Here is an 18,950-nt window from a genome sequence, read left to right as displayed (position 1 = left end):
TAAGTAGGCCAATAAATAAGGCTAGGATGTTTATATTTAAATAGAATGGAGATCCGCTATAACTATAAAGATGTGAGAAGTTCCATTTGAATAACTATAAAACTATAGCGATAGCGTATCTCCAAAGGGCAAGTTCAGAGCTCGTCTACTGCGTTCAGTGTAATTAAATTAATTCTCTCGCCCAAAATATTTAACTTAGGCCGGTATTACACTATCAAATTTCTTTGTCAAAGATTTGATCAAAGATGTCATCCAATATTCCGTCCAATATATTTGACAAAGATCTTTGATGTAGCGCTACAAGGGGTATTACACTGTCATCAACTTTTTCGTCAAAGTTCAAGATGGCTGACAACAACTTGTTATTAACCACAGCAGTTCTACGTACTCCAATTGCATTGTGTGCACATGCGGAAAAGAAGAGGGGGGGGGGGGGGAAATGGAACCATACATACGAGGTTGACAGTCTTAAAAGTCCTGGGATTACAACTTGATAATAAATTCAGTTGGGAGGAGCACACCACAGAACTGCAGAAACGCCTTAACAAATCTGTATTTGCAATTCTAGTGTTAGCAGACATAGGCAACATAAAAATGAAAAAGCTGGCACACTTTCATTCCATAATGTCATATGGGATAATATTTTGGGGTAAATCTTGAAGTCAAACAAAAGTTTTCAAGGTCCAAAAGCGTGTAATACGTATTATTTGTGGAGTAAATTCACGGACCTCCTGCAGAAACCTCTTCAAAGAACTGGGTATACTAACTACTGCCTCTCAGTATATTTGCTTCTTAATAAAATTTGTCGTAAATAATTTTTCTCTTTTTCCAACAAACAACTCAGTTCATACATACAATACCAGGAACAAAAATGATCTGCACAAGGACTTAAAAGCACTTACTTTAGTTCAAAAAGGGGTCCACTACTCAGGAACACTCATCTTCAATAATTTGCCAGGAAACATAAAAAATTTAATTAGAAATAAAGATCAGTTTAAAAGGAGCCTGAAAGTCTTACTACTGGCCAACTCCTACTCCATTGGCGAAATTTTTAATAGAAACAAATTATGTATTGTATTTATTCATACTATTAGTATTTTTATTTTAGCTTAAAAAAAAATCTACATGTTCCACATCCACGAGGATCTCCTCAGCACGGATCTATGGAACGAAAAACTAATCTAATCCGGGTGAAGCTGTGGGTTTTACGACGACACGATAAAAGCATTCAACAAAACTTGTTACGTGAGCTTACTGTGGAAGGCGTCAAGTCGTACATCAATTACTTACGAATGGATGAGCATACATTTCTGTATGTGCTCAATGAAGTGTATCCTCATATCACAAAGCACAATTTTCACTTAAGAACTGCTACATCTTCAGAAGACAGGCTCACTATAACACTCCGATTCCTTGCTACAGGAGAGGGTTATGTTAGGTTAGGTTAGGTTAGGTTAGGTCTCCAATCTTCTTAATCTATTTTTGTATTCAGGGTGCCTCACGTTGTAAAGCGCCTCATCAGATTCAGACATCTCTATTAATTCTGTAGTTGTCGGCACACACCAATTGTATTACCGGCAATGGTTATAAAAACACTACAGACGACACAACGCTGCAGCGATGCTAGTGCTCCGCGTGGTAACATATCGGAATGCAGTGAACAGAAGACAAGCGATTTCTTTGATCAAATATACGGCCTCGGCCTAGATTTGATCAAATATTGGACGACATTTGTCAAAGATCCCTATTACACAATCAAATATCTTTGACAAAGATATTGGACAAAGAAATTTGATAGTGTAATACCGGCCTTAGCCACGTCAAACTTTTATTATGATTACTTACCTGTGTGTTGAATGCACATTTAAATTGAGAGCTTCATCGGCCATCAGCAAAAGAAGCTATGATTTATTCAATAACTTAATGTGGTGCATTACTAGCCCGCGGCTAGTCGGGAGAGCCGATTTGATCAGGCGTTCCCTTAGCCGTCCGCACCGCGGCTTTATATATAAGAACGCTGCGAGAGGAAGCAAGGCCCCAGTTCTCTCCAGACGCTGAACGGCACACCATCTGTGTCGGGAGTCGCGTCGCGTCGGTATCGTTGCTATAAACAGCCTCGGATGCCGTATTAAGTTACTCGAGATACACGTAACCATGAAATCATTTTCGAGTGAAGTGTTAATTCGGGGATGATTTTAATTATCTAGCTTCAGTTTGTGTATGTCGTATTTTCACGTGCCGCCGCGGGACAAACATTCTACCATTATTTAGCATGGCGTTTGATGAACCTTATCATCAAATTATGGCGAGCATTCAATTAAACAATTAATTTGGACAGTTATAGTTGCATCAGCGCATTAGACTCTGAACGGCTCTGTTAGATTGTGTGGATTTTCTTTTCTTTTTTTTTTTTTTTTGATCTGTGACTTTCAGAATACAGAGAATTTTTAGAAAATCGTTTTTTGATTATAAATCCCAGACAATCTCCTAATTTCTCAGAGCTATAAGTGTGTTTCTCAGATGAAGTGGACACTAGGAATTCTAATTACAGGCTTCACGTTTTGCTAATCACTTTCTGGTTGCCAATATTGTAGTTATAGAGCCAGTGTTGAGAACGGCAAAAGACAGCATAAATAATAGGAACATTTAACAACCATAATTCCACCCGCCGCCGCACATATGGTTAATCGGCCGGGAAATGCAGTGTTTCTACATTCAAACATTTTATATAACAACATTATTCCTACCAGCTGCCCCACAAGATTTCTTAAAGAAAAACACAGTAATTAAAAATTAATTATTCGTTTTGTAGTTTTAGTTCTAACATTCATGAAGTTTTTATTTACTCTAGTTCTTTTTATAATTCACTTTATATTTTTTATATCATTTTAAAATCATTTTATCGATTTCTCTGGTCATTTTAGTGGTAATTTTCCAGGCATTTTAGATCACACGAATCTGGGCCCTTTTTCATATTCGTCAACTAAATGACTGCCTCTACTACTTCCATCTGCCTCTCTTCACCTAATTCCCCTTATAGTAATATGTCACCTAAGGTGTAATATAGGTTATTCGTGAGAATGACCTATATTCCACTGAAGATGTTCATGCTGGCGAAAAATGGTTGTATCTTTTATAAACTCTTTATGTTGTGTGAAAAATCTACTGTGCGCACCCCAAACTGTGGTGTGTATGCAGTGACACAACACAGCAGGCAGAAGGTGCAGCATGGCAAGTACAGTAGCACTTCGTGGTCATGGACATTTATACTACAATGTAAATGCTCAAGACAAACGAAGATAGTAAATCTTAGGTCTTAAGGAAACAGGGTACTTTTCTGACTGACTCAGTATTATGTAAAAATCAACACCTATTTCTGTCAGGCACTGTTTGTAATCTATATGTTTTACAGATCTTTTTGTTGATATCAGATAATGCAGCACACTTTCTAAACAAATTAGAAGTATTTTGAATATTTTTGAACCTGCTTAGGGTTATTTAAAAAATTACAAAGAAATTGATGCAATTTTTTTCCAAAATGTTTCCTCAGATTGAGGTGCCACTTAATTCAATGTTATACATTTGAAGGAAACCAAATTTTTTACCAGATATGCATGACATGATGGTTGAGGTACTAGACCTATTTAATTCCACCTATTATGTATATTACAAGAATAAAAAATATCAAATCTTACATTTTGATTTTTATAACTTTTTTCCTAATAAAAAAGTTATTTTTTCTATAAATTAGTTGATTCTGCAATAAAGCTTAGGTCTACTACATGGGTATGGACTATTGTAAGTTACAGAAAAAATTAGAGCACTGCTTTGTAAACTTTAGGAAATACTTGTACCTGAATTCTGAAAAATACAACTTGCAAAAAATTGCCAATCAAGATGATAGTCCAATTAAATCGTGCCTCAGAACATTCCTGGAGCATAGTCTTCATCCTGCAGCATTTCTTCATCTTCAAGCTTTGTCTTGGTATTCCTTTTAGCACTTCTTGCTTCTTTGGTAAATTGAATAGCAAATCTTTCAGCTTCATGCAAGCAATTGATCTTTCCACATTAGAGCCACATTTTATGCCTAAATTTCTCAGGACCCCAACCTTCTATCACTTGATCATTGAAGCATATCACTGCATCTAGTACACAAACTTTTAATGTAGATAGTCCTACAAAAAAACTCTTGGGTAATGTTTCCCATATGCAATGGTTGAAACTTTCATTTGTATTCTGAGTGCTCCCATGAAGACATTTACAAAGTAAAACAGTGTCACTCAGGTCTCTAAAAATTGATTTAACTCATTCATAACAGGCTCAGGAAGAGAATGGTTATGATGATATATTTGACCACTTTCTTTTGTTTTTTGTAACCACACCTTTGGGGCAAAGTCTGTGAACAGGGTGGTCATCTGTGGATAACTTATGAAAGTAGGTGGCCCATACAGCTTTTGTCATTGCTGTAACATCATTCAGAGACGCATTTCGTCTAACGGCCAGTCCATAATAACTCTGAAGAAGGTCTGTTTCAGTTTCTGTCAATCTGCCTCGGCCAGACAGAGATTTTCCATCAGATAGCAACTTTCCATTCACTTCTCTTCATAGCTTCCTCAATACAGCACCCATCCTCTTTTGCACATGTCACAACACTCCAGTTTTGTTACCAAGGTATCACCATAAACATTGAACTGATTAATTTTATTGAAAGCTTTAGAGTCCCCATCACCTAGGTACTTCGTATATCTAACGTTATAAACAGGCACCGACCTCTGAAATATCTGTAGAGCTCCATCACACTCCACGCCTCACTGTAACCATCATAATTCTTAGTACACTGATGTTCAGTATGTCCTTCAGTGTTACCATGGCAGGTGTGGCAGTACTTAGATAAGCTCTCAGCATCAACATCTTTTCCATTCTCCAAAAAAGTAGCACTTACAACACCATTCAAGGAATGATGTCATCGACGTTGCAAAGTCCCATCAAGTGCAACAGCAATGTCCCTGGTTCCACTGATGTTTACAGTTTCTTCTACTGCACATTTCATAGATGCTTTAGAGACAACCGTAAAGGCACCTAAAAGTATTTTTATGTACTTGCTGAACCTACTGGGAGGAGGAGGAAAGTCAATCAAACCACCAAACGTTTGAGCAGCCTTTTTTCCTTTTCCTATTGCACGCATTGCGTATACTAACTCATAGTTAACGTAATATGAACTACGCACAATATTCGAAGTCATTTTAGAGGTAGATTTATCGTAGGATCTACACATAACAACTAATATTGACGCTAAACCCTTCCTGCTACTTTGTTGTTAAGTTATTTCGAGACATCCTACATCATCACATTGTTTACATTTCGCCACTTCCTTTATAAAAGAAGATAAGATGTCCACACTAACAACAACAAATCCACTATAAACAGCATCATTGTTAACACAAAAATTTGAATCACCAGGAAGTGTGCCATGTGGGCATTTCTTCCCTGAAGAACTGATGCACAGGTTACTTTCAACAGTGTGGCATGCTTTGTTTGTGAACTGGTTGGTTGGTTGTTTTGGGGAAGGAGACCAGACAGCGAGGTCATCGGTCTCATCGGATTAGGGAAGGATGGGGAAGGAAGTCGGCCGTGCCCTTTGAAAGGAACCATCCCGGCATTTGCCTGGACCAATTTAGGGTGTGAACCGGTTACCACGGAATTTCCTTTTATTGAATTTCTTGATGCATGGCATAGTTCATACTTATTGCACACTAAAGGATATGTACTTCCAAGTCACGTGGGATTAGCCGAGCAGTCTAAGGCGCTGCAGTCGTGGACTGTGCGGCTGGTCCCGGCGGAGGTTCGAGCCCTCCCTCAGGCATGGTCGTGTGTGTTTGTCCTTAAGATAATTTAGGTTAAGTAGTGTGCAAGCTTAGGGACTGATGACCTTAGCAGTTAAGTCCCATAAGATTTCACACACATTTGAACATTTTTTTTTTTGTACTTCCACATATATGTTTAGCACTTGGGCAACAAACATCCACTAACATGTGAACAAACTGCTTCATCAAAACAAAAGTAAATACTACCAAAGATAATCATTTAAAGACACTAGAAACCTGCACTGTTACCGACATATACTATGTATCATACGTATAATCGCTGGAAACAGAAAGTTCACAGTTCTTTTAGAAACAGTACTGGTTTCTGCAACAGAAATAAAGGGGATGTGGCGTCATACGTGACTGTAACTCCCGTAACTTTAAAATACGCTATATATAGGTCATTTCATTTGAAACCCTATAATGTATATATCAAGGTAACCAGGAAAGACTATAGTATTTAATAAAGACATAAAAAATTCGATTTTTCCACCATTTATAAGTAACCTGTAACCTTACTTTGAGTCCGGTGTGGTCAGACATGTTGAATGATTTATTTGAAGTTACGACTTATTGATAATTGGCTCTGTCTTCATAATTTATGTAAACAGTTCAAACAATACCGTGTATCATCATTAGAGATGTGTTTGTCATTCAGTAGCTGTTAATAGTGAGACACTCTCTTGCAGCATGACCCTGCCTGAAGATAAATTCGGTAAGAATAATTTTGTTCACAGCTATGGTACACAGTAGCCGGACCACAAGAACAAAAGAAGAACAGTAAAACGTAACTTAGGCTATTTCAACTGACACATCCACCCTGCAGTGTTTCCTACTCGTGGTTTTACACTCAAGTTACCTTGTTTGTTGTTGTGGTCTTCAGTCCTGAGACTGGTGTGATGCAGCTCTCCATGCTACTCTATCCTGTGCAAGCTTCTTCATCTCCCAGTACTTACTGCAACCTACATCCTTCTGAATCAGATTAGTGTATTCATCTCTTGGTCTCCCTCCACGATTTTTACCCTCCACGCTGCCCTCCAATACTAAATTGGTGATCCCTTGATGCCTCAGAATATGTCCTACCAAGCGATCCCTTCTTCTAGTCAAGTTGTGCCACAAATTTCTCTTCTCCCCAATTCAATTCAATATCTCCTCATTAGTTATATGATCTACCCATCTAATCTTTAGCATTCTTCTGTAGCACCACATTTCGAAAGCTTCTATTCTCTTCTTGTCCAAACTATTTATCGTCCATGTTTCACTTACATACATGGCTACGCTCCAAACAAATACTTTCAGAAACGACTTCCTGACACTTAAATCTATACTCGATGTTAACAATTTTCTCTTCTTCAGAGACGCATTCTTTTCCATTGCCAGTCTACATTTTATATCCTCTCTACTTAGACCATCATCAGTTATTTTGCTCCCCAAATAGCAAAACACCGTCACTACTTTAAGTGACTCATTTTGTAATCTAATTCCTTCAGCATCACCCGACTTAATTCGACTACATTCCGTTATCCTCGTTTTGCTTTTGTTGATGTTCATCTTATATCCTCCTTTCAAGACACTGTTCATTCCGTTCAACTGCTCTTCCAAGTCCTTTGCTGTCTCTGACAGAGTTACAATGTCATCATCGAACCTCAAAGTTTTTATTTCTTCTCCATGGATTTTAATGCCTACTCCGAATTTTTCTTGTGTTTCCTTTACTGCTTGCTCAATATACAGATTGAATAACATTGGGGAGAGGCTAAACCCCTGTCCCACTCCCTTCCCAACCACTGCTTCCCTTTCATGCCCATCGACTCTTATAACTGCCATCTGCTTTCTGTACAAATTGTAAATAGCCTTTCACTCCCTGTATTTTACCTCTGCTATCTTTAGAATTTGAAAGAGAATATTCCAGTCAACATTGTCAAAAACTTTCTCTAAGTCTACAAATGCTAGAAACGTAGGTTTGCCTTTCCTTAATCTTTCTTCTAAGATAAGTCGTAGGGTCAGTATTGCCTCACGTGTTCCAATATTTCTACGGAATCCAAACTGATCTTCCCCGAGGTCGGCTTCGACCAGTTTTTCCATTCGTCTGTAAAGATTTCGCGTTAGTATTTTGCAGCTGTGACTTATTAAACTGATAGTCCGGTAATTTTCACATCTGTCAACACCTGCTTTCTTTGGGATTGGAATTATTATATTTTTCTTGAAGTCTGAGCGTATTTCACCTGTCTCATACATCTTGCTCACCAGGTGGTAGAGTTTTGTGAGGAATGGCTCTCCCAAGGCCGTCAGTAGTTCTAATGGAATATTGTCTACTCCTGGGGCCTTGTTTCGACTCAGGTCTTTCAGTGTTTTGTCAAACTCTTCACGCAGTATCATGTCTCCCATTTCGTCTTCATCTACATCCTCTTCCATTTCCATAATATTGTCCTGAAGTACGTCGTTCTTGTATAGGCCCTCTATATACTCCTTCCACCTTTCTGCTTTCCCTTCTTTGCTTAGAACTGGGTTTCCATCTGAGCTCTTGATACTCATACAAGTGGTTCTCTTTTCTCCAAAGGTCTCTTTAATTTTCCTGTAGGCAGTATCTATCTTACCCCTAGTGAGATAAGCCTCTACATCCTTACATTTGTCCTCTAACCATCCCTGCTTAGCCATTTTGCACTTCCTGTCGATCTCATTTTTGAAACGCTTGTATTCCTTTTTGCCTGCTTCATTTACTGCATTTTTATATTTTCTCCTTTCACCAATTACATTCAATATTTCCTCTGTTACCCAAGGATTTCTCTCAGCCCTCGTCCTTTTACCTACTTGATCCTCTGCTGCCTTCACTACGTCATCCCTCAAAGCTACCCATTCTTCTTGTACTGTATTTCTCTCCCCCATTCGTGACAATGCTCTCCCTGAAACTCTGTACAACCTCTGGTTGTTTCGGTTTATCCAGGTCCCATCTCCTTAATTTCCCACCTTTTTGCAGTTTCTTCAGTTTTAATCTACAGTTCATAACCAATAGATTGTGGTCAGAGTCCACATCTGCCCCTGGAAATGTCTTACAATTTAAAACCTGGTTCCTAAATCTCTGTCTTACAATTATATAATCTATCTGATACCTTCTAGTATCTCCAGGATTCTTCCATGTATACAACCTTCTTTTATGATTCTTGAACCAAGTGTTAGCTATGATTAAGTTATTCTCTGTGCAAAATTCTACCAGACGGCTTCCTCTTTCTTTTCTTACCCCCAATCCACATTCACCTACCTTGTTTCCTTCTCGCCCTTCTCCTACTCTCGAATTCCAGTCACCCATGACTATTGAATTTTCGTCTCCCTCCACCACCTGAATAATTTCTTTTATCTCATCATACATTTCATCAATTTCTTCATCATCTGCAGATCTAGTTGGCATATAAACTTGTACTACTGTAGTAGGCATGGGCTTCGTGTCTATCTTGGCCACAATAATTCGTTCACTATGCTGTTTGTAGTAGCTTACCCGCACTCCTATTTTTTTATTCAGTATTAAACCTACTCCTGCATTACCCCTATTTGATTTTGTATTTATAGCCCTGTATTCACATGACCAAAAGTCTTGTTCCTCCTGCCACCTAACTTCACTAATTCCCACTATATCTAACTTTAACCTATCGACTTCCCTTTATAAATTTTCTAACATACCTGCCCAATTAAGGGATCATGCATAAAAGGGAAACACCACGCACCGTGTATTTCCCAGGATGCAGTGTGTGCAATATGGGGAGTAAGACCCTACAGGCAGTGTGAGTAATCAGAGACATCATTATATGCGTGGAGCTTTCGGTCTGGAGTCCAGAAGCTCATGAACGATCCCAAGTACAACACTTCCTAAACGATAGAAAAAGGAAGTGCAACTCCTACATCTTGCCTGGGTCAAATACTTTAGATAATTATTAACATTAGATTAGTGCCATAGTAGTAATAACAATAGTTATAAGATGGTATCAGTGCCAACGTGTAACTTTATAATGTAATGTAATGTTCGTTGGTTAATAATAGCAGTTGTGCTGGAATAGTAACAAAGGGTATAACATTTCAGAGCCTGAGAAACACCTACTGGACCGTGTAGATGTAGAGTAGTAGTAGAATGTCGGCAACTAGACATGGGGTGTATACTTGATGAGTATTCCAAGATTACAGTTCCTGGAAGCTGCAGTGGTACCTTACTCATAATGATGCCTACATTTTCTCTGTTCTGTTCATTTACCACCTTAGTTTTCTTCAGTTTTCCATCTGTAAGGTTAAGTGGTAATAAACTGCACATATAAACAGTAGAACTATTGTCCTCCATGCTATAATTATGCTTCAAAGTACAATGTGTATATAAATTGTCATTTAAAGTATAATTTATATGATTTTGTTATTGTATCTATTAGTGTTAAGTGAATATTAATGTAATGTACTGTCCAACACAGTATCTAGATGGTGGAACATAATGTTCTTACAGCATATAAATAAAAATTTCCTGGGCCCCTCATTCTTTTTACTCTGAATAGGTACCAGTATGTTTATGTCAACATTATCAGTGATAAAGCATAGCCCCTTCTTTTATTTCTTCATAATGGGTATGCTGTGGACACTCCCATCTTCGAAGATGAGAACACCATTGATTGCATGGCTGACTGCATTAAGTTACTGATTTGAAGAACACTCTGGCACCCTATTGCACTCCAACAGGCCTATTAGATCACTTAGGGCCGACTACACAACACGTCAATTAAAATTTAACCCTTGTTAAGTCAACCTTTAACCTGAGGTCCACGCCAAATTCGACTGTACCATTCTCAGTTAAAGTTAAATGAGGAAGTTGATCATGGTTAAAGTCGACTGAGGTCAGAAGCTCGTAATCTTGAACTGATTACCGTTAGAATAAAGTAAACACATACTGTATTAACACAGTGGCGTGTTTTGTTGTTTTATATGGCACTGAAGATGAAAAATGTTGTATCTGGACCATGTAACTGGTCACTGCAGCCGTACTGATGTACTTGCAGAAAGGGGAAATCCTTTTGAAAATTATGGAAACAAGATATCTGAGGGGAGGTTTCAAAATTCAAATGAAACAGTGTGGTGGTTATTAGGTCAAGTCAACGAGAAATTGGAATTTGCTGGTGGTCAGAAAAATGCTGTCTCACTGATAAACAGACTTCTAATGATATTAATGGCATATGCAACTTGTGCTTTTAATATAGTTATTGGTAGCAGAGTTAATGTATATAGTACAACAGCATAAAGAATTATCAGTGATGTATCGGATATCATTGGAGCCATGGCTCAACAATACATAAAGTTTCCTTCTTGAGCAAAAAAAGACCAGTTCACACTGCCTGCCATGGTACCATCACGTCATGGCACCATCATCTCATGGTGTATTCACATTGTCCATCACATCATGTCAGTTAAAGTCATGTGATCTCAATTCACATGGTTGTCCTCAACTGTTTTTTCTCGGGAATTGCTGTCTTCGCAAGATGATTCTCAATTTTGTTTTTACACATGAAAGCATATACACAATACTATATACACTCCTGGAAATGGAAAAAAGAACACATTGACACTGGTGTGTCAGACCCACCATACTTGCTCCGGACACTGCGAGAGGGCTGTACAAGCAATGATCACACGCACGGCACAGCGGACACACCAGGAACCGCGGTGTTGGCCGTCGAATGGCGCTAGCTGCGCAGCATTTGTGCACCGCCGCCGTCAGTGTCAGCCAGTTTGCCGTGGCATACGGAGCTCCATCGCAGTCTTTAACACTGGTAGCATGCCGCGACAGCATGGACGTGAACTGTATGTGCAGTTGACGGACTTTGAGCGAGGGCGTATAGTGGGCATGCGGGAGGCCGGGTGGACGTACCGCCGAATTGCTCAACACGTGGGGCGTGAGGTCTCCACAGTACATCGATGTTGTCGCCAGTGGTCGGCGGAAGGTGCACGTGCCCGTCGACCTGGGACCGGACCGCAGCGACGCACGGATGCACGCCAAGACCGTAGGATCCTACGCAGTGCCGTAGTGGACCGCACTGCCACTTCCCAGCAAATTAGGGACACTGTTGCTCCTGGGGTATCGGCGAGGACCATTCGCAACCGTCTCCATGAAGCTGGGCGACGGTCCCGCACACCGTTAGGCCGTCTTCCGCTCACGCCCCAACATCGTGCAGCCCGCCTCCAGTGGTGTCGCGACAGGCGTGAATGGAGGGACGAATGGAGACGTGTCGTCTTCAGCGATGAGAGTCGCTTCTGCCTTGGTGCCAATGATGGTCGTATGCGTGTTTGGCGCCGTGCAGGTGAGCGCCACAATCAGGACTGCATACGACCGAGGCACACAGGGCCAACACCCGGCATCATGGTGTGGGGAGCGATCTCCTACACTGGCCGTACACCACTGGTGATCGTCGAGGGGACACTGAATAGTGCACGGTACATCTAAACCGTCATCGAACCCATCGTTCGTTGTGCATGCTCTGTTGCCTGTGTCTATGTGCCTGTGGTTCTGTCAGTGTGATCATGTGATGTATCTGACCCCAGGAATGTGTCAATAAAGTTTCCCCTTCCTGGGACAATGAATTCACGGTGTTCTTATTTCAATTTCCAGGCGTATATATATATATATATATATATATATATATATATATATATATATATATATATATATATATATATATATATTGAAACTTTCCCCCTTTGAACAATTTTACACGACTGTGCTTAACCTGACGCACAATATTTTTTTGCGCAACGCGATCTGACTTTCAACACACAATATTTTGTTAGCGCAACGCAATCTGACTTTCAATAATCTCTACAAGAGAATGGCCCTGACTAACATTAAACTATACCTTTCGCAAATCACTTACCTCACAAAAATCTTCGCTGCTCAAGCTACTGCAATACAGCGAGCGCCACTACTGCCAGCTAAATAAAAGATTCAAACTATGGAAGGCACTAACTACTGATAGGGATAGTTAGCAAATGAAAGATATTAATAGAGAACAAAGAATGTATTTACCTTTATATCATCATATATATATATATATGTATATATATATATAGAGCAGTTCATGACAACTTCCAAAACTCCGCCATCTCTCTCCCCACATCCACCACTGCTGGCGGCTCACCTCCAACTGCGCAACGTTACACGCTGTTCACAGCCAGCTGCCTAACACTACAATGGTTGAGTATTACAACAATGCAAAGCAGCCACAGACTGCACACGGCACAGCCGATGATTTTCATACTGAGGTGGCGTTACCAATAAAAAAACCTAAACAGCCTACTTACATAGCCCCCATGCTCCCCACAAAAAATTTTACAAATTTTGTTGGGCACTGGCCAATACATATTTGTTAAAATTTTTCATAATCGTAATTACAATAACAAAGAAATCAAATGCACACACTTATTGATACAATGTTGGTCAAAAGCTAAAATTTTCTCACAGTCCATAAAGACAGTCCTAATCGTTCATCACAGTGAAATATCAGTGTTTTTCTCAAAGTCTGAGCAGTAAAAGAAAATGCACACGGAAGTAGTGGATTTCCATGTAGTCTTGAAGAAGTAGTGTTGTCCTTCCAACAGAAAGACAGTGTTGACTCTTGACATGCAGACAGGTAATGGGCCACAACAGAGCAAACCCACAACAGAGTCAGTCGAAGTTTTGAAGAGTATTGGTGGGCAGGTCATCACAGAGCAGACCCATTGTAGTCCTGGTAGAGATTACGGTATTGGTGGGCCACCAGAGGTGCAGACCCACTGCAGTCCTTGTAGAGATAATGGTAGAGGAGCAGACCCACTGCAGTCCTTGTAGAGATAATGGTAGAGGAGCAGACCCACTGCAGTCCTTGTAGAGATGGCCAGCAGCCATCTGTTGTGACTGTGCAGGTGCACAATCACCAATGAAGAGTCTTGCGGATAATATAGCAAGTCCATAAACCACCACTTGTGCACTCACAAAGATTGTGGAATTGTCCTTAGAACCAGCAATGCTGTTAACCAGTCCCTTGCTGAATTATTAACACATGTGCAAACACTATCAGTTCCTACTTCTCACATATTGTCCATATACTATGATCAACAGAAGCGTGTGCAGTGAAATGATACTTAATTTGAAGAACTGGTGTCAATTACAATATTATAACATGAGAGTACAATTACAAAGGTACAAAATACATCATTAAAGAACATAACAATACAGATAACATTTGTAGTACAGGCTTTACAACACAATAGAAATAAACATATACATCAATGTTACAGGAATTATGACATGAGTACATACATAAAAGATCAGAATAGCTTTTGAAACATCAACTTTACACATGAGCATTAAAACAGAACATAATAAATAATATCTAAGCATATTTACAAGTTAAATAACATATTATTAATATCAATTCTATTTGAGGATAGATTCCTCATCATAGTGAATGCAGCTTAGTATTAGAAAAATTCCACAACTTAAGTCTTATCAGATAAACACATAAATACAGGAAAAACATAAATACACAAGGGAACACAAACACATAGTGGGGTAACACAATGGAAAGGACAGGGTTCGTTATCAGTGTAACTTTTGGTACTGCAGTATTTTGCGAACAAAACCTTTTTTGTTCTTGGAGATCTCCCTTCGTTCATCATTATTCCCAAAAAGTCCCATCTATACCTGCTTTCTCTACTCTGTTCATATTTCTTTTCGAAATAATTATTTCTTAGTGCACAATACTCATTTTTGCCAAATCTGTTTCTTATATAGTCTACCCCTCTTAAGCTAACTTAAATCTACTGATCTCAGATGCTAAACTAATGGACGAGGCAATGTAGCATCACATAAAACAATTAATATAAACAGCAATAAAAAAAACGCAGATTTGCGAAGCAAGCAGCATTAAGAAATTAGCAAAGCAATTGTAATATTACAACTAATCTAAGGCAATGTGCAGCAAATAATAAAAATAAATCATTAGTAAAACTGGCTTAACAGAATAATACAAAGTCAAATTCAATAACACTATGCCTGGCAAACAGCAGCAACTTATACCTAAACATGACATAGCTCAAGCAGAAAAAATATTACAGTAAAAATGGCCATGTCTAATACCTATGTCACATCTTAACACTAGAGTGATGCATCACGATAACTTACTCTACCAAAAAATTACCAAGTAGTTGAAAAGAAAATTATGTATGCAGTTCCTGTTACTAGTCCCTTCTTATTGTTCTTTCCATTCCAATAGCTCCTTTTTCGAAGAATGTGGATCATAAAGTAATTATTTAATAGATCTGTTGACAGAAAGTGTTCACATTAGTAAATGCATTTAATTTTATTTTATGAAACCAATGCTGCAAGACAGCTGGAAACCAGATATCAAATGAAATAAGCAACTATGTACAAAGCAAAGCATAAAAATATCATTCAGTAGTCATGAGGTATTTCATAAGTTAGTAGAAAAATCTCTCAACTAGAGAGACAGTAGTCATAATCACGTGTATAGACATAAAAATATTTCTCGTCATTTCATTAGGCATTTCTGTCGCCATATGGCATTTCTCTCAATTAGCACGACAATAGCAGTGAAATGTTGCGATGCTTTCTACAAAGGAACGTCAATAGCGATTATAATGGCCTTCCCTTTGTTTTTTTTTCTACCTGTGCCGCTGGAAGGCTAATGGCTTTTTTTTTTTTTCGGGCGGCTGTCGCCCAGCTGCGTGCCCATGACGCATTACGTGCAGGTGGTCACTGAACTTTCTTACCGAAATATTTACGACAGCAGTTTCCGCTACGACAGTCTCACATAAAAATATTTCACAGGTCAAGAATTAGCGTTGCAAATCTGTAGAAACAAAATCCTATAAATATAAGTGTCAAAAAAAATATTCGTCAGCATTGTAATACATTCACGCATTTACACACATTTCACAACTCTTAAAGTACGATTCTTGGTTTCCAACAACCTTTATCACAAATCAGAGTCCCTAAATTACTATTCATTACTCCTTACCTTATTACACATATATATATCGTCGACACATAATCAAATTCCTCATATAGCATCAGCTTATTGTTCATAAACGTACCTCAACAGCATAAAACATATCGTCGTCGTAAAAATAACATCATAATACCTCAGTCAAATCTCAAAATCGTCGTAGCTTCCTCCAATAATTTCAAAACCTAAAAAAATTCTCTGCTCATGTCAAAAGTGTCATCTGCCTCAAACGTACTTCAAAAATCATGATCCCATACCAAATATATCATTCAAAGCTCTCATTGTATCACAATGGTTCCGAAAAAATATGAACAGTTTACAAAGTACAGACAAAATACATTTTCATAAGTGTGAAGTTATTCAACTGTGTAATTACGTAAACATCTGTCACTAATGCAGTAAAAAAAATGTTTGTCTCTCTCAGGTAAATAATCAGATAGCTGTGTAATTTGTGTGTTACAGAAATATGGTACCGAAGTGTAAAGTTGTGTAAGCAAATACCATATTAGCTAGGGCTCCTTGTGCTTGCCAAACACATGGTACACAAAGTAGGCGTGTACCCCCATGAGGATAAATGTAATTATACCCTCAGGTGTTACAAATTACAGCAATGGAATGAAATGTATCACGGAAAACTTTCTTTGTAATTAAGTGTTTTAAGTATAAGATTAATCACTCAAATGCGTGTACTGTAGCGCTAAACTGTGCGTCTTGTCGCAACATAACCTTTGTGGAAGTGTCATAGTTATCGTCCTCCGAAAGCTAAGTTCTGCAGAAGTCAATGTACTTACCTGATGATACACAAAAGTGAAATGCTTTGCGTATAGATATCTTAGTTATTACGCTTATTGTTGTGATGAAGAAAGTACTGTGCTGTAACGTATTGTTGTGCTACGGAAAAGGCTGCCTCATTGTTGCTATACCACAAAAGTTACTACTAAAACATGTTTTACTTTCCAGAAGAATTCAGAAAAACTGTGCAGATATAAAACAGATACACCGCAAAAGCAACAAGGTGAATTGTGTCACACATTAGTAGCGTCGTGATATAGTCGTGTAGCTGTTAAATAAACTAACCTCTGTGTCATCTGGTATCTCTCAGAAAGCACTTTAATTTCAGAATGTATTTGCAAGTAAACCAAAATGTTGCATTAAAATCTCAAGTTAAAAAAGCACATTATCTCTCAATAAACGGTTTTACGTGTGAAATGTGGTGTAAACCTTTGCTCTTCATAGTACTCAGAGTTTGAACAATGCAATTAACATGCGGTATACGTCGTTAAAGAATACTGGAATTTTTCTCAAGGTTAGCGTCAATGTTATTTTTCTCGGAGCCAGCCGGCGCAGGTGTCTGCCTGCGGTGCGGGTCATTGTTGGCGCGCGTCGTTAATGGGATTCGGAGACCGAACTTCTAGAAATTCACCTTGCCGAGAGGGCCCTGCCGTGTTTAAATCCCGCCAGTTCTGATGCAATTCAGGTCTGTCGTTACGAATATATCGTCTGTCGTCATGTCGGTAGGTTCCGTAGTTTCTTCCTTGTCCGTCACGTGGTGGAGAATTTCTCCCTGAATCGTAACTGTGCGCCGAACTGTTGCGTCTGAAGTTATTCTGCCTCCCTTGATAATAATAATTGTTTTGGTTCCCATATTGTCTGTTTCTATGATTGTCTCTGTCATAGTCATTACTACGGAAATGCGATCTTTCTCTGTAACTATTACTACTCTGCCAACGGTTGTCATACGGGTGGTGTCTGTTTTGGTCACGATTCGTGTTATGAGAATAGCCTTGTCGCGTCCAGTTATTATTTCTTTCATCGCGGAATTGCGACGGATGTGATCTGTAATTGTTGTGCTCGTGCGTTCCGCGATTGTCAGTGTCAATTTCTAGTTCTTGTAAGAGTCCTTGAAATGCTTCAATGTCGTCTTTGCAACGTCCTGCCAAAATAATATGTCGCAAATGTTCAGGCAGTTTGATTAAGCAAATGCGGATGAGTTCTGAGGGGCTGTATGGGTTTGACAGGTACTGATTCTTGTGCAACATGTCTTCAAAATATTTCACAAGACTGGAGAATTCAGATTGTTCGAAATGTTTCATCATTATGATGCCATGTTTTACTTGGTCTTGTGTGGCTTGAGACCAATATGCTGAGAGGAAGGCATGGTAAAATTCTCCTTCACTATGACAATCGTGAATGACCGAACGCATTCTTACAGCTGGTTCATTCTCTAAATAGCCACACATAAATTCTAATCTGTGTTCTAATGACCAGTTGGGGGGAAAACAATGAGAGAATTGATGGAGCCACGCTTGTGGATGAATGTCGTTGGCAGAATTTTTAAACGTTTTGAATTTACGTGTAGTAATGAACAGCTTATAGTCAAAGTCATCATGTCGGCGAGTCGCATATCGGTCATTGTTACGTCGTGTCGGCGGTTCCATCTCAAAATTCGGTATGCCTTGCCAATTTCTTTCATAACTTCCGAAATGCCCTGTGTTATTATTTTGCGTCTTTTCTGTATTTCTAAGTCCCTCTTCCCGTGTTGGAGCGCGAGTGTCTTCTGAAATACGTAAGTCTTGTATTACCTGTGTCAGCTGATCTTGTACTTCGCGGATTTCTCTTTGGTGTTGCGTATTAATTTGATTTTGGTTTTGTTTGAATTTTCTAATTTGTTCATACTCTTCTGTGTCAGTGAAGGCTACAGGTCTTGTGTCATTCAGATCATCATCTACCTTTGTAGATAAGTTAGTGACCTGATCCGAAAGTTCGCCTACTTTCTCCGATAGTGAACACATTTCCTCAGTGTGTTTTTCTGAACCAAGTTTCAGAGTGTCCATTTGTGTTGAAATCGAATCTACTGTGTCCTTCAAGTTTTCCTGAGTTTTTGCAAGTTGCATAACCGAATCGGTAGATGCAACTGAGTCAAATTTAGCTTGCAAGGTCTCATGATTTTCATGAACAGTAGTTTGCAGTTCTTTTATGGCTGCTTCGTGATTCTGTAGTGCATTTTCATGACGCGAAAAAACAGGTTGGAAATGTTCACAAATTTGTGTTTTTACATCATTAC

The sequence above is a fragment of the Schistocerca nitens genome, chromosome 3, assembly GCF_023898315.1.
Source record: "Schistocerca nitens isolate TAMUIC-IGC-003100 chromosome 3, iqSchNite1.1, whole genome shotgun sequence".
Lineage (NCBI taxonomy): Eukaryota > Metazoa > Arthropoda > Insecta > Orthoptera > Acrididae > Schistocerca > Schistocerca nitens.
This window is presented reverse-complemented; position numbering follows the sequence as displayed.